We start from the raw sequence: 12,961 nt of genomic DNA on the forward strand, positions 1-12,961 counted from the left end.
GTATGGTGCCAACCACAGAGCATCTTATGAGGGAGCAAACTGGAGTTGAATTTTGCAAACCCATCCCTGATTTCTTCATGGAACTGTGAAGACCCAGTTAAGAAAGTAAAAAAAAAAAAAAAAAAAACATTATTAGAAACATCAGTTTGTTTCTTCTTTGGTGTTTTGATTATAATTCTATTTAATAAATATTCATTAAATGCTACTATTCACTGAAGAGTATTATTGGAGAAATAAAATCGAAAATCCTAGATCAAAGAATTGAATAAGAACTTAGAAGTCATCTTAAACAATCTCAAAGTCTCTGCTTAAACAGCTTTTATTGCTGTTTTTTTCTTTATGTCTCATTAAAAACTGAATCCAATTAACTTTTTCTAAAAAAATAATAAGACATCTTTATTCCTTTGCTTTTTCTCTTCCTGTCGTTTTTTTTTTTTAATTTTTCTCACATTTTCTTTCACATTTTCTTTCATTCTCCCATTGATCATGTTTCAAACCTTCACTTCCTTCTTTTCTTCAAGCTTCTGTTAATTGCCAGACACTGTGGACAGATACAAAATAAAAGTCATGTGCCCTACCATGAAGGAGCTCACAATCTAGGATGGCAGTTCTCCGAATTCCCCTGGAATAGATAATATTCACAGTTCGGGATCCTCCAGGGCAGAAGCAAAGATAAGGTACATTGTGGCTTACACCCAGTTTCTGGACGCATCAGGTTTAACTCTGTCTCTATCAAAGCAAAGTATATTGGAATATAAGTGGACAAGAGTGACATTATAGAAGTAGACCTGAGTCTACTGTAGTTTAAGAGGAAGGAAAAAGTGTTCAAACTTCACTACTTCAGCTTTTATTAGTACAAATAAGTTACAATACATCTCAGCGCTAATGAAGACATACCAGGATGACCCAACACCATGGTGGAGAACCTCCTGTCTTGGAAAAGCTTAGTAGTTACTTGTCAGCTGCTTTCTCTGTAACCCTTCAGAGATTATGAGGGAACTGTGGGTCCTCATAGTCTTTTTTTTCTTAAGGCCATCATGGTAGAATGACCCTACACTGGCAGGTGGATAGTGTACTTCCTAAATGTCTATCCCTAAATATGGTATCTGGAACTAAAAATTCTAAGTATATACTGCTATTAATGCAGCCTAATATTTCCTTAGCTTAGTTGTATTAACACTGTAGCTAATAGTCAATATTTATTAAACAACAACTAGGTGGCTAATAGGCAGTCTGCTAGACTCTGAGGACTCAAAAAGCAAAAGAACACAATATCTGCCTCCGACTTGGAAAAGTAATATGATAGGTGCTATAATAAAAACATATATATGGTCCTAAAAGGGCATTATGAGAGGACGGCATAACTTTTATCTATGGAGCTCCACAAAGGCTTGAACTTGAATGTATTTAGCAGAGTATTAACAGATGGTGCTTTGTACTCAAAGAAAAGGATGGTCTGGGGTATGGAGGAACCTGGGGGCAGCATCCCAAGTAGGGGATGAGCAGATGCAAAATCACAGAGGGAAGGAAGCCTTAGGCTTTTTAGAGAAGAGCAAGTGGTTACAGAGAATGAGACCTTGATTTCCAAAGGGGCTTGTTAGAAGAAAGAGGAGGATTAAATCCTGAAAGGCCCCATATGTCTTTCTCTATTAGGACATCGTCTTATAGAGCCATGGGAGGATGCGAAGGCAAAGCATTTCAGAAATATATTCTTAACCAAAGAAATTGATAGCATCTAGAGAAGAAACCGTGAGGCAAGTACCATGTATGAAAAAGAAAACTCAAGGCCTATTTAGAAGTCGAATTGGTGAGGTACAGAGATAGGTGTGGACAGAGAGGGAAAGGACGAGATATTAATTACCTCAGGTTTCTGGAGTGATTGTCAAGAGGATGGGAAATAGAGGTTCGATAGAAATAATAAATTCCATTTATAGCATTAAGGCATCTAAGAGACATTCAGATAAAGATATCCAGGAATATACTGGTAACACATGTCTGTATTACCAAAGAAGGGTCAATCTAGAGATACAGATTGAGTGTAATCCCCAAACAAATGGCAGATGAAGTAGGGCAATGATTATGGATGAAATCTCCCCAATTTGTAGAGTTAAGGGATCCAAGGACAGAACACTTACTTAGAGTGTGGATAATTAAGATCTGGAAGCATTATAAGCCTATGGAAGAGACAAAAGTAATTTATATTAGACTCTCCTCAAGAAGTTATAGTGATTAAAATTAATTCGTGGATACTTGGTAACTAGGGTAGATGATTCCTAACTCTTGATCTGAATTTTTTTTTTTTTTTTAGGTTCAAATGTTTGCAACCTGTTCATGATGATGAATTTTAAGCTTCAATTACCCTTGTAGAAATAGGTCCAGAACTGTTTTCTGGGGAAAGTATTAGCACTATTCACAAAGACTCCCTTGGCCCATCTACAGGTGGGTGTGTTTGGTTGGTCCTGGTTGGTTTTTTTACTTTTAATAAGAAAATGTCAACCCTGCCCACCTCTTAGTTGATCCACTGATTTACCAGGCATGTGGATCTGTCCATGATCAGCTAAAGTATATTCATTCACCAAAAAATATAACTCCAAACTCTGCTGCTCTATTTTTCTCAGTTAAGGGAAAGAACATCCTTGGTTGGTTGCCTGAAGGATAGGCCAATAGTCTGAACTGTACCTCTGGATCAACTGAGACAGTGAGAAAGGTGCAGGGAGGAGAAAGAGATCTTTGGACTGTCCTGTTTCTGGTCACTGTTAAACTTGCTTTTACTCGATTTGGTAATACGAGGGGTTGATAAAACACGTGGACACCTTGAACAGGCTAATAATTTGGCTCTCTATTCAGACTAGAAAGATTTGTTCAACATTCATTTAAGTCTAAAGACAGAGGACTGCTAGAGCAGTGGCCTAGGAACAAAGACCCCGTGGTGACCAGACTCTCAGTTCTTAGATAGCAGTTCACAGGCCACCGAAGCATGCATTGTGTGGGGTGGGGAGGTCTTACCCTACCCTAAGTTTAGTTCCCTCTAGTCTGTTGCTGCTGTCTCTGTCCTCAGTGCAGGAATCTACTGAGGGATGCTGGAAAACTCAGAAATGCAAAATATATTTGCTTCGGCTCTCCCAAATTTACAGTCTACTTCTAACAAAAATGAGGTTGCTGCGCCATGCACTCTACTGATCTGACCCGCATCCTGGATTTATTGTATTTTCCTTCCCCTAAGTTCCTTACTTCCTCATTTATTTATTATTTACTTTGCTGGAATTATTACTCTTTAGGCTTCCCAGATACTTTTCTAAAAATCGACTTTATTTTTTAGAACGGCTTTAGATTTATAAAACAAAAATGTGAAGATAATACAGAGTTCTCATATACTGTTTCCCCTATTATCAACATCTTACATTATATGGTACTTTTCTTAGAATTAATGAACCAATATTGTTACATTATCATTAACTGAAATCCACACTTTATTCCAGTTTCTTCAGTATTTACCTAATGTCATTTTTCTGTTCCAGGATCCCATCCAGGACACCACTTTACATTTAGTTGTTACGTTCCGTAGACTCCTCTTCGCTCTGATAATTTCTCAGATACTCCTGGTTTTGATGCCTTGACAATATTGAAGTGTATTGGTTAGGTATTTTGTAGAATGGCTCTCTAATGGAATTTGTCTGATGCTTTTCTCATGGTTAGACTGGTATTATGGGATTTGGGGAGGAAGAATACGATGGTCCATTTTCATCACATCATATTGAGGGTTCAGGCTATCAACCTGATTTATTACTGTTGGTATTGACCTTGATAATCTGGCTATGGTTGTGTTTGTCAGGTTTCTCTACTGTAAAGTTACTCTTTTTTCCTCCTTTCCATACTGTACCCTTTGAAGCATAGCCCATGCTTAAGAATTGGGGGGTTCTGCTCCCACCCTTTAAGATGGGCTAGCTACATAAATTATTTGGAATTCTTCACGGGAGATTCGTCTCTTCCATTTACCTATTTATTCAATCATTTATTTAAAGCAGTATGGACTCTTGAATATTTTACACTGGGTTATAATCCAATACGCCTTCATTTTATTGCTCACATTTTTCCACCTTTGGTCCCTGGGTGCTCTCTCAGTTCACTTATGTACTCTGTTGACATATCTCCATCAATATAGTTCTTATTATTGGCTTTTGTTTAGCACTTCCTTACTCTCTGGCACCACAAGATGCTCCAGACTCCTGTTGTATATTTCCTGCCCCAGTTCTAGGATCAGCTATTTCTCTAAGGTGTCCTGATTACTTTTATTGGAGAGTGATTTCAGAACTCAAGATTTGATGTTTGGAACGTCATTGCTTCTAGACCCTGTCAGCTAAGAGAGCAAGAAAATATATGTGTGCGTGTGTATACTAACCAATCAATATAACCACATCTCTAAATATTCCTATTCAGGGAAAATACCCCTGTCTATATTAAGTTAGACATGACTTCATACTGATCCATACAACCAACTCTAATCCATTACACATAGATTATTCTAGCCTCATCCCTTTACTTATCTGTAAACTCCCACTCCAACAGGTAGAAGTCTAGCTTCCATTATTGAACAACATTCACTCACTTAACTGTTCAATTTGAGTATATATTTGTGGAAGTAGCAGAATTCTTAACCTTATCCCTATGGGTAACAATTTTATCAACCTGAGTTCCTTTTGTCTTTTGTCTTGCAGACTCCATTCATTCCCATGTGTTAATCTTGTACTTCACCATTTTCTTAGGTAACCACCTATTCCCTCTACCCTCTTCAGTGAGGTTGTTTCATACATATGTAATTCAGATAGATGAGGTCACAATCTGCATTCCATCCTGGGATCCCCCAACCTGTTTTAATTGCCTTCTATTCACCCTGTTAGTGAGGAAGGAATTCCCTCCCTTATGTTTATGGGGGCCAAACACACAACACCCAACAAAGGACAGATGATATCGATAGCAATCTATTAGTCACATTTACTCATAACCTAGGGGAAGAAGGCACCACATACCACTCAGGGTTTTGTGGGGATTTCACTCAGGAACAGAATGAACACGCAGTGACTGTGCAAGGCAGGCTTATAGGATCAAGAGGGTGGGCTGCCCCCTCTTTCCTGTGAAGAATGTGATTAGTTTGAATAATTCCACAGGCTACCAGAGAACTGAAAGCCCCTACTCGGGGGATTATCACTAACTGTGCCTGGTGCCCTCTGGTAAGGAAGGTTGTTTTAACTAGAGGAATAGATTATCTATGGGAGCAGAGTTGGGAGGGGAATTTACAGTTAGGACACACCAATTTTACCAATGTCGAAGCAACATATAATATGGAGCTTTAATATGAGGCCTTACACCACAACCTCCCAAATGATTTTTTAAGATTTGCATACATTAAGGTTTACTCTGGACTATAAAGTTCTGTGAGTTTTGACAACTGTACAGCATCATGTATCCACTATTACAGGATCATACAGAATAATTCACCACCCTAAAAAAAGGATGTGCTTCACATACTCAACCCTTTCCTTTTTCCTGTCTTTATAATTTTGCCTTCTTCAGAATGCCGTATAATTGGAATCATACAGCATATAGTCTTTACACACTGGTTTCTTTTCCTTAGCAATATCCATTTAAAGTTCATCTATATCTTTTCTGTGACCCTTAAATACTTTTGAAATAAGAAAAATATAAAACATTTAAAAATTTAAGGAAGATTGGTCTTCATTCTAAAATATTTTCTTCAAAAGTATTTAAAAGTACTTTCTATTTCCTAAAAGAATCTTACAATGGTACAACTTTGTTAAAAGTTATACTGAACATAATAAGAGGATATACTCTGAAGAACTGAGCTGTTATATAGTTTTGGTGGTTTCTTCAATAACATACATTTTATAAGAAAGAAAAGATAGAAAACCTAATTTTTTCCTTTTTCAGTAAGAATATTATTTCTTATATATGTAATCAGTACATTAACTTACTAATTTCTCATATTTTTCATATCCACTAGTTCTCTTACATAGAGCAAAACAATTAAATTCAAGTACACTATGAAATGTATGGAGCTTTTAATTTCAGAAATTAAGTGTGTTTTACATTGGAATTTTGTTCCCTGCATTAGGAATTTGTTCTAACTCTAATATGTTTTATTTCTACTAAAATTATTCGACTGAAATTTTAACATAGAGAACCTTATAGGTCCATTATTGGATTATGTACATTATAATTGACCTTTACTAAAAGACTTTTTGTTTTGTCTGGAATTAATACTTTGTCATGTCTTTTTACTTGCTTAGATTTCTATGTACTTATCACAGATTCAACCAAAACTTTTACTAAAATCTCTCGAGACATCGAAATGCACGAGGTGTATAATGTTCAGAAGGTGTTAATATTTTGTCACATTTTTTACTTGCTTTTCTATATATTTATCATTGATTTGACTCAGACTTTCACCATTGGTCTAAAATCTCTCAAAGACATTGAAACATGTGAGGTGCATTATCAGTTTGATCTTGAACTCTCCTACAGCTTTCTTACCTGCTTCAGTTGTTTGCCTTCTTCCCCGAGTTATCATCCAAGAATCCTCCACCACCAGGAAGATTCAAGGTGGTGAATCTTGGAACCTGGAAAGTCCCTTTATCTTTCTCCTATGTTGGCTTTATTGTTTCCTGTATAGCATGGTTTCTCTTGTTTGTTTTTGTTTTTTTCTGCCTGGCTTGGTGGAACATTTCCTACCAGTAGTTTTTTGAGAAATGCTTAGGGAAGTAAATTTTTCTGAGAGCTTATGTGTTGGAAAATGTCTTTATTCTACCCTTATACTTTACAGTTTGGCTGAATATAGGGTTTTAAGTTGTAAAAAATTTTCTTAACAGTTTTGAAGGCATTGCTCCATTGTCTTCTAACTGCCCTTTTTTTAAACAAGGTTTTTGAAGCATAATTTACGTACAATAAAATTCACCCTCTTTAAATGTAGAGTTCAGTGAGTTTTAAAAAATGTATACAATTGTGTAACCACCACCAAAATCAAAATATAGAATACCTCCATCACCCCCCAAATTCCCTTGCCCTTTTGATTTCTATCCCTATAGTTTTGCCTTATTCAGAATGTCACATAAAGAAAATCATACAATATATAGTTTTTTGCATCTAGCTTCTCTCACTTAGCATAACCCTTCTGAGACTCATCCATGTTGTTGCATGTGTTGGTTGCTTATTGCTTTTTATGCTGAATGGTATTCCATTTTATAGATATAACAGAATTTATTTATCCATTGTTAAGTTATGACATTTGGGTCATTTCTAGTTTGTAGAACAGGAATAGCCTGTTACACTCATATAGAAGTCTTTGCATTTTGATGTCTTTTGAATACTCAAGAGTGGGATTGCTGGGGTTGTATAGTGGTGTGGAGGAGGAACAAACTTCCCTCTACCCTCGGGGTTCTTCTGGCTAATCTAATAATCAAATAGACATGAGACAGATTAGCAAGAGAAAATAACCAAATTTAATACATACATATGAATGGGAATCGGGCAAATGTGAGTCAGAGACTATACATGCAGGGGAGATCAGAGATAGAAAGGGAGATTGAAGTATATAATAGTGGTCCCCAACCTTTTTGGCACCAGTGACCGATGCTCCTATGAGAATCTAATGCCTGCTGATCTGAGGTGGAGCTGAGGTGGTGATGCTAGCCTAGCCCTGGGAAGTAGCTGCAAATCCAGATGAAGCTTGGCTTGCTCACTTGCCTGCCTGCCACCCACCTCCTGCTGTGTGGCCCAGTTCTTAACAAGCCAGGGAGCTACCCAGCCAGCAGCCTGGGGATTGGGGACCCCTCATATATAAGACATCCCCATCTAGGGATCAGGTAATTAAATTAATATACCTTGGGAGCTTCAAAGTGTCATTGTAGGATGATAACCAACATTTAGTATATAGAAGTTTGCCTTGTCCTATGGATAGTAGTTAAAGGGAAGAGCTGAAGTTTCTCTTGAGCCTAAAGCTAAAATTATTTTTAGCTCAAAGTAATCTGCATACCACTGAGACACATCTTGGGGTGGCTTGTTCTGACCCCTCCCCCCCCAACAGTGGTATATGTTTAACTTTATAAGAAGCAGCCAAATTGTTTTCCAAAGTGGCTATACCATTTTGCATTTCCACCATCATGAATAAGCATTCCAGTTGTTCCTCATTAGCACTTTGTATTGTCAGTTTTTATTTTTTAAAAATTTTAGCCATTCTAGTAGATGTGTAGTGCTACATCATTGTGGTTTTAATTTGCATTTCCTCGATGACTAATGATGTTGAGTATCTTTGGAAGTGTTTATTTGCCATGTATATACATTTTTTGGTGAATTATCTATTCAAATCTGCCAATTTCAAAAAATTGGGCAATTTATTTTTTTAATTATTAAGTTCTTCTGAATACCAGTAATTTGTCATATAGGTTTCGCATATATTTTCTCCAAGCCTTTGTCTTGCCTTATTTCTTTAATTTCTGTCTTTCCAAGAACGAATATATTGTTTTGATGAAGTCCAGTTTACCAGTTTTTTCCTTTATAGATTGTCCTTTTTATGCCATATCTAAGAAATATTTGCCTAACACAAAGTCACAGAGATTTTCTCCTAGAATTTTAGTTTTAGAATTTTGATCCATCTTGATTTTATAGTACAAGGCAAGGTTTGAGATTCTTCTTAAAATTTTTTTGCATATGGATGTTGCGATATTATAATTTATAAGAAATATATTTTGGTAGATGGTCATCTACCAAAATATATTTCTTATATATATTTGTTTTTCTACAGTTTCTGTCTCACAGCTTCCAAAACATTTAGCATTTCCAGAGTGTTAAAAGGGATAAATTTCTTAATTTAATGAGGTGACTTTTGGAAATCAACTAGGGATGGGGGCTGGTTGCCAGGGGAGTCAACCCTGTGATTAGAAGTTTTGGACTTTCAGCCCCTGACCTCAGGGAGGGGAGAGGGACTGGAGGTTGGATCAATCACCAACAGCCAATGATTCAGTCACTCATGCCTATGTAATGAAGCCACTATAAAAACCCAAAATGAGCTGATTCACTGCTTCCAGGTTTGTGACACGCGGAGGTGTTGGGAGAGCTGTGCGCCTGGATGAGCAGTGCTGGGCACACAGCATTGTATTTACACTTCTAGATAGAATGTTGTTAAACATAACTTTATTGATTTTACATTCATCTTGGTGACTTGGTTAATCTGAACTTCACCTGAGAGAGAAAGCACCTGCATTATTCTGATCAAATCAAATTTAAAGCCTACAGTGCTTTAGGGTCTCCAGCATACAGTATAGACTATTGACTGGTGACTTCACCAAGATACATGTTGTCTTACAGGGTTTTGTCTTCCTGCTATTGTCAAAGTGATACTCATTATCCAGGAGTGATACCTATGTAATAACATTATTGATCACTAACATTTATCAAACTCTTCCTGTGTGCCAGGCACTGTGCTGAACACTTTATATGCACCATTTTGTTTTCATAGCAGTACTTCACAATTAATGTTGTTAGGAGGTAGGGTACAGCCTTTTTGCCATTTTACAGATAAAAAACTGGGCTTTAATTAACTGTCTTAAAGGCTAGTAACTTTTGTGTTTTGATTTTACTTGTATAATTTTATAGTGAATGCACCATTATTTTTGATGCAGACGACTTTACCAAATGATCACTCAATCCCAAAATACTAAGGTTTGTGCTATGTAGTAGGGTAACCACCTGTAGTTTTGAGCATTTGAAATGTGACTAGTTTGAACTGAGATGTGCTGAAAGTATAAAATATACACTGTATTTTGAAGACTTGCTGTGAAAAAGAGAATATAAAAGATCTCAATAATTTTTATACTGATTACATAGTAAATGATAATATGTTGGACATATTAAATATTAAAATTAGCTTTTTACATTCGTAAATGTGGCTACTAGAAATTTAAAACTACATACGTGGTTTGCATTTGTGCCTCACATTTTATTTCCATTAGATAATGCTTGTCTGGCACATTTTACAGGCACTTATATTGGCCAAGTCAGCAGATTTTACTCAGTTTGAATCTGACAGAGCGCTCTAAGATGTATTAAAATGATGCTTGGTAAATTTCAGGAAGAGGTCTATGATTTCTCCAGGGCCAAGCTCCTGCAGTATGGGGGTGCTTTCCCAATGCCAAGCCCCTGCAGTGTGGGTGGCTTCTCCAGTGCCAGATTCTTGCCATAGGTACTGGCCAGAGGCAGTGACCGGAAGCTTTCCCCAGAGCCTCTTGAGGCAGCTTCTTCACAGCAGAATGGCTTCCCCTTTGCCATCCCTTTGCTGGCTTTCCAAGCAAATCCCAGAAGCAAGACACTTCAGCATCCAGTGAGCCATGCCACACCTTCTCTGACACCTGGATCTCAGCTTCAGGGGTGTGAGGACTTTTCCTTGGGTTCTCTCTCTCAGTTCTAGGGGTTAGTGGCTGCTCCTCATTTCTGCTCTTGTTAGATTCTATAGAGTTCTCTCTAATTTTATTATCCAATACCTTAATACCCCAATCCCTATTTTAAACTTTTCCTGTTCAAGTTACTAGGTGATTTCTGTCTCCTCATTGAACCCTACCTTATATTGGATGTTTATATTTTTATACTCTACATTTTATTTCTGATATTTATATAATGCATATGTTTTAGTCAAATAACTTAAGCTTTCTCATTTTGCAAATACTAAATGCTTGTCTATGCTTGCAGCTACATGTTTTTTAGCATTGACCTACCTAAGCTTAAGACAATAAAAAATACCAAAGAAAAAAACAAAAAAAACCCAACAGAAGGCAGAATGAGATACTGTCTTTAAATCTATTAGTTAATCTATTCAGATCCTAAGAGTTGTCTCTGATGAATATGAATTATTCAAAATTTAAAACTGTTCAAAAATTTAAAACTATTGAGGATTTTACTCCATAATATATTCTTTCATAGGACTTTTTTTTTTTTTTTTGCAAATAAACAGCACCCCCCTCGATTTTTAAATGAAATGATATATGCTTATAAAAAATTTAAGCAATTATAAAGTATAAAGAAAAAAAAAAAAACACAATTTAAAACTATTGAGGATTTTACTCCATAATATATTCTTTCATAGGACTTTTTTTTTTTTTTTTTAAGACGAAGGGATTCAAAAAAGGGCAGATTCGCTCTGATCAAGATGATTGGAAAATGGCTTGCTATTATTACCTCATAAAAATTAATATAATGCTAAAATTATATATCTGGATGGTATCTTGATCTCTATACAATGTATGATTAGCACTGTGGTTTCACACCCAAGCCACAGATGAGTAAGGATTCTATTTGATGAAGACCAGTTTGCTACAAACTAATCTTACATTGCATAATAATGTCTTTATTAATTTAAAAAATGCATTCTAACAGCACTATCATCAAAATCTTTACCACTAAAAGGAATAAAACATATATCTTTAGCAGATAATCTCTGTGCCTTAGTTTTCTCTCTCCAAAGTAAAGTGGTTTTATTACACTATCTCAAGCATCTTGCAAGTCTAATAGCACTGTGCCATGGTGTGCTACCTCAGAGGGTTTGTTCCCAGAGGTTTCTCTCTCCAGAGCCATCCCTAATTGGACAGTACTTCTCTCTGAGGCTCCCGGCTTCCTGTCTCTCTCCTCCCTTAGGAAACTGCTTCTCCTCTGAGAGCTGCTCCCGTGAAACAAGGACCATAATGGTTTCTGCTCTGGCTTCACCTTCTCTGCACTGAGGTGGCTGAACCATATACAGCCAACCTTTCCTTCCTCCCTTTTGCCCAACATGGTTGTGTTCCTGAAACACTACTACTTGCCACCTGGTAGACCATTTGCTTTCTTCTTAGCCACCACTACCACCCGCCCTAACTTGAGGAAGCTAGACCTTTCTCCAGTACCATCTACCAGTTCTTTTTATTTTTAAAGACCATTCCCCTAAAGGACTATTTTCTCCACATAATAACATTCAGGAGTTTAAATCATTTTAAACATTTTGAGAGCAAAGCAAGTACATTTTACATTTGCTAGGTGTTTATTTGCAGAGATATATATAACACTGTCAGAATGGGGCTTTTCTTGCCTCAGGGAATTACCAATTTACACACACAGACGAAATGCAGCTAAGAACCTCAGGGAATTACCAACTTACACACACACACACACACACACGTGCACGCGTGAAATGTAGCTAAGAACCTGGTCACAGCTTTTAGAATCCAGATCAAGGACATACATAGGAGTCCAAAGGAGAGATCTGTAGAGAAATTTAGAAATTTCTTTAAAGAGAGTTTTAAGTATTCAACCTTCCTGGAAAAGGGGGTTACTACCTTCTAGCTCTAAACCTGGTGAAAGAACCTCAAAGGAACCACTCAGCTTCCAACTGTGTTTTCTGCAACAGTTTTGGTGGTGAGCCAGGAGAGGACTGCTGCCATGAGATCTTCTCATGCTTAAGAATTTGTTAAGGCCAGGGGTATGGACATGTTTTCTGTGGACCAGAACATTTCCTGTGGGCCACTCATGAGAGAGACAGCATGGGATAATTTTGGATCCTGCCAATAGGGCCCTCGAGGGTAGAGAAAACCTCAGAAAAGGCTGGATCCTAGAGGCTAGGAAGGAATCACAAAAGATTATTTTGAATTGAGATGGGAACTACTTGAGAGGGAACTCAGCAGAGAACCTCCAAAGAGGTCATGCAAGTGCCCAGAAGAGAGAAAGTCAGCTAAATCATCTGCTGGGTCCAGAGATTGTAAACCCAACCAGCCAAGGAAGAGCCAACTGCATCCTCTCACCCCTCACCATTCCTTCCCCCTCCTATCAACCCTTTAGCTCCACCGAGGAATGAAACTGCAGGCTACAAGCCCCAGAGAAGCTATACGGGGAGAAAGCTGAGAACAGAGGGATCGTGCCGCCTCCTCCA

Source organism: Pteropus alecto, unplaced genomic scaffold (assembly GCF_000325575.1).
Source record: "Pteropus alecto unplaced genomic scaffold, ASM32557v1 scaffold338, whole genome shotgun sequence".
NCBI lineage: Eukaryota > Metazoa > Chordata > Mammalia > Chiroptera > Pteropodidae > Pteropus > Pteropus alecto.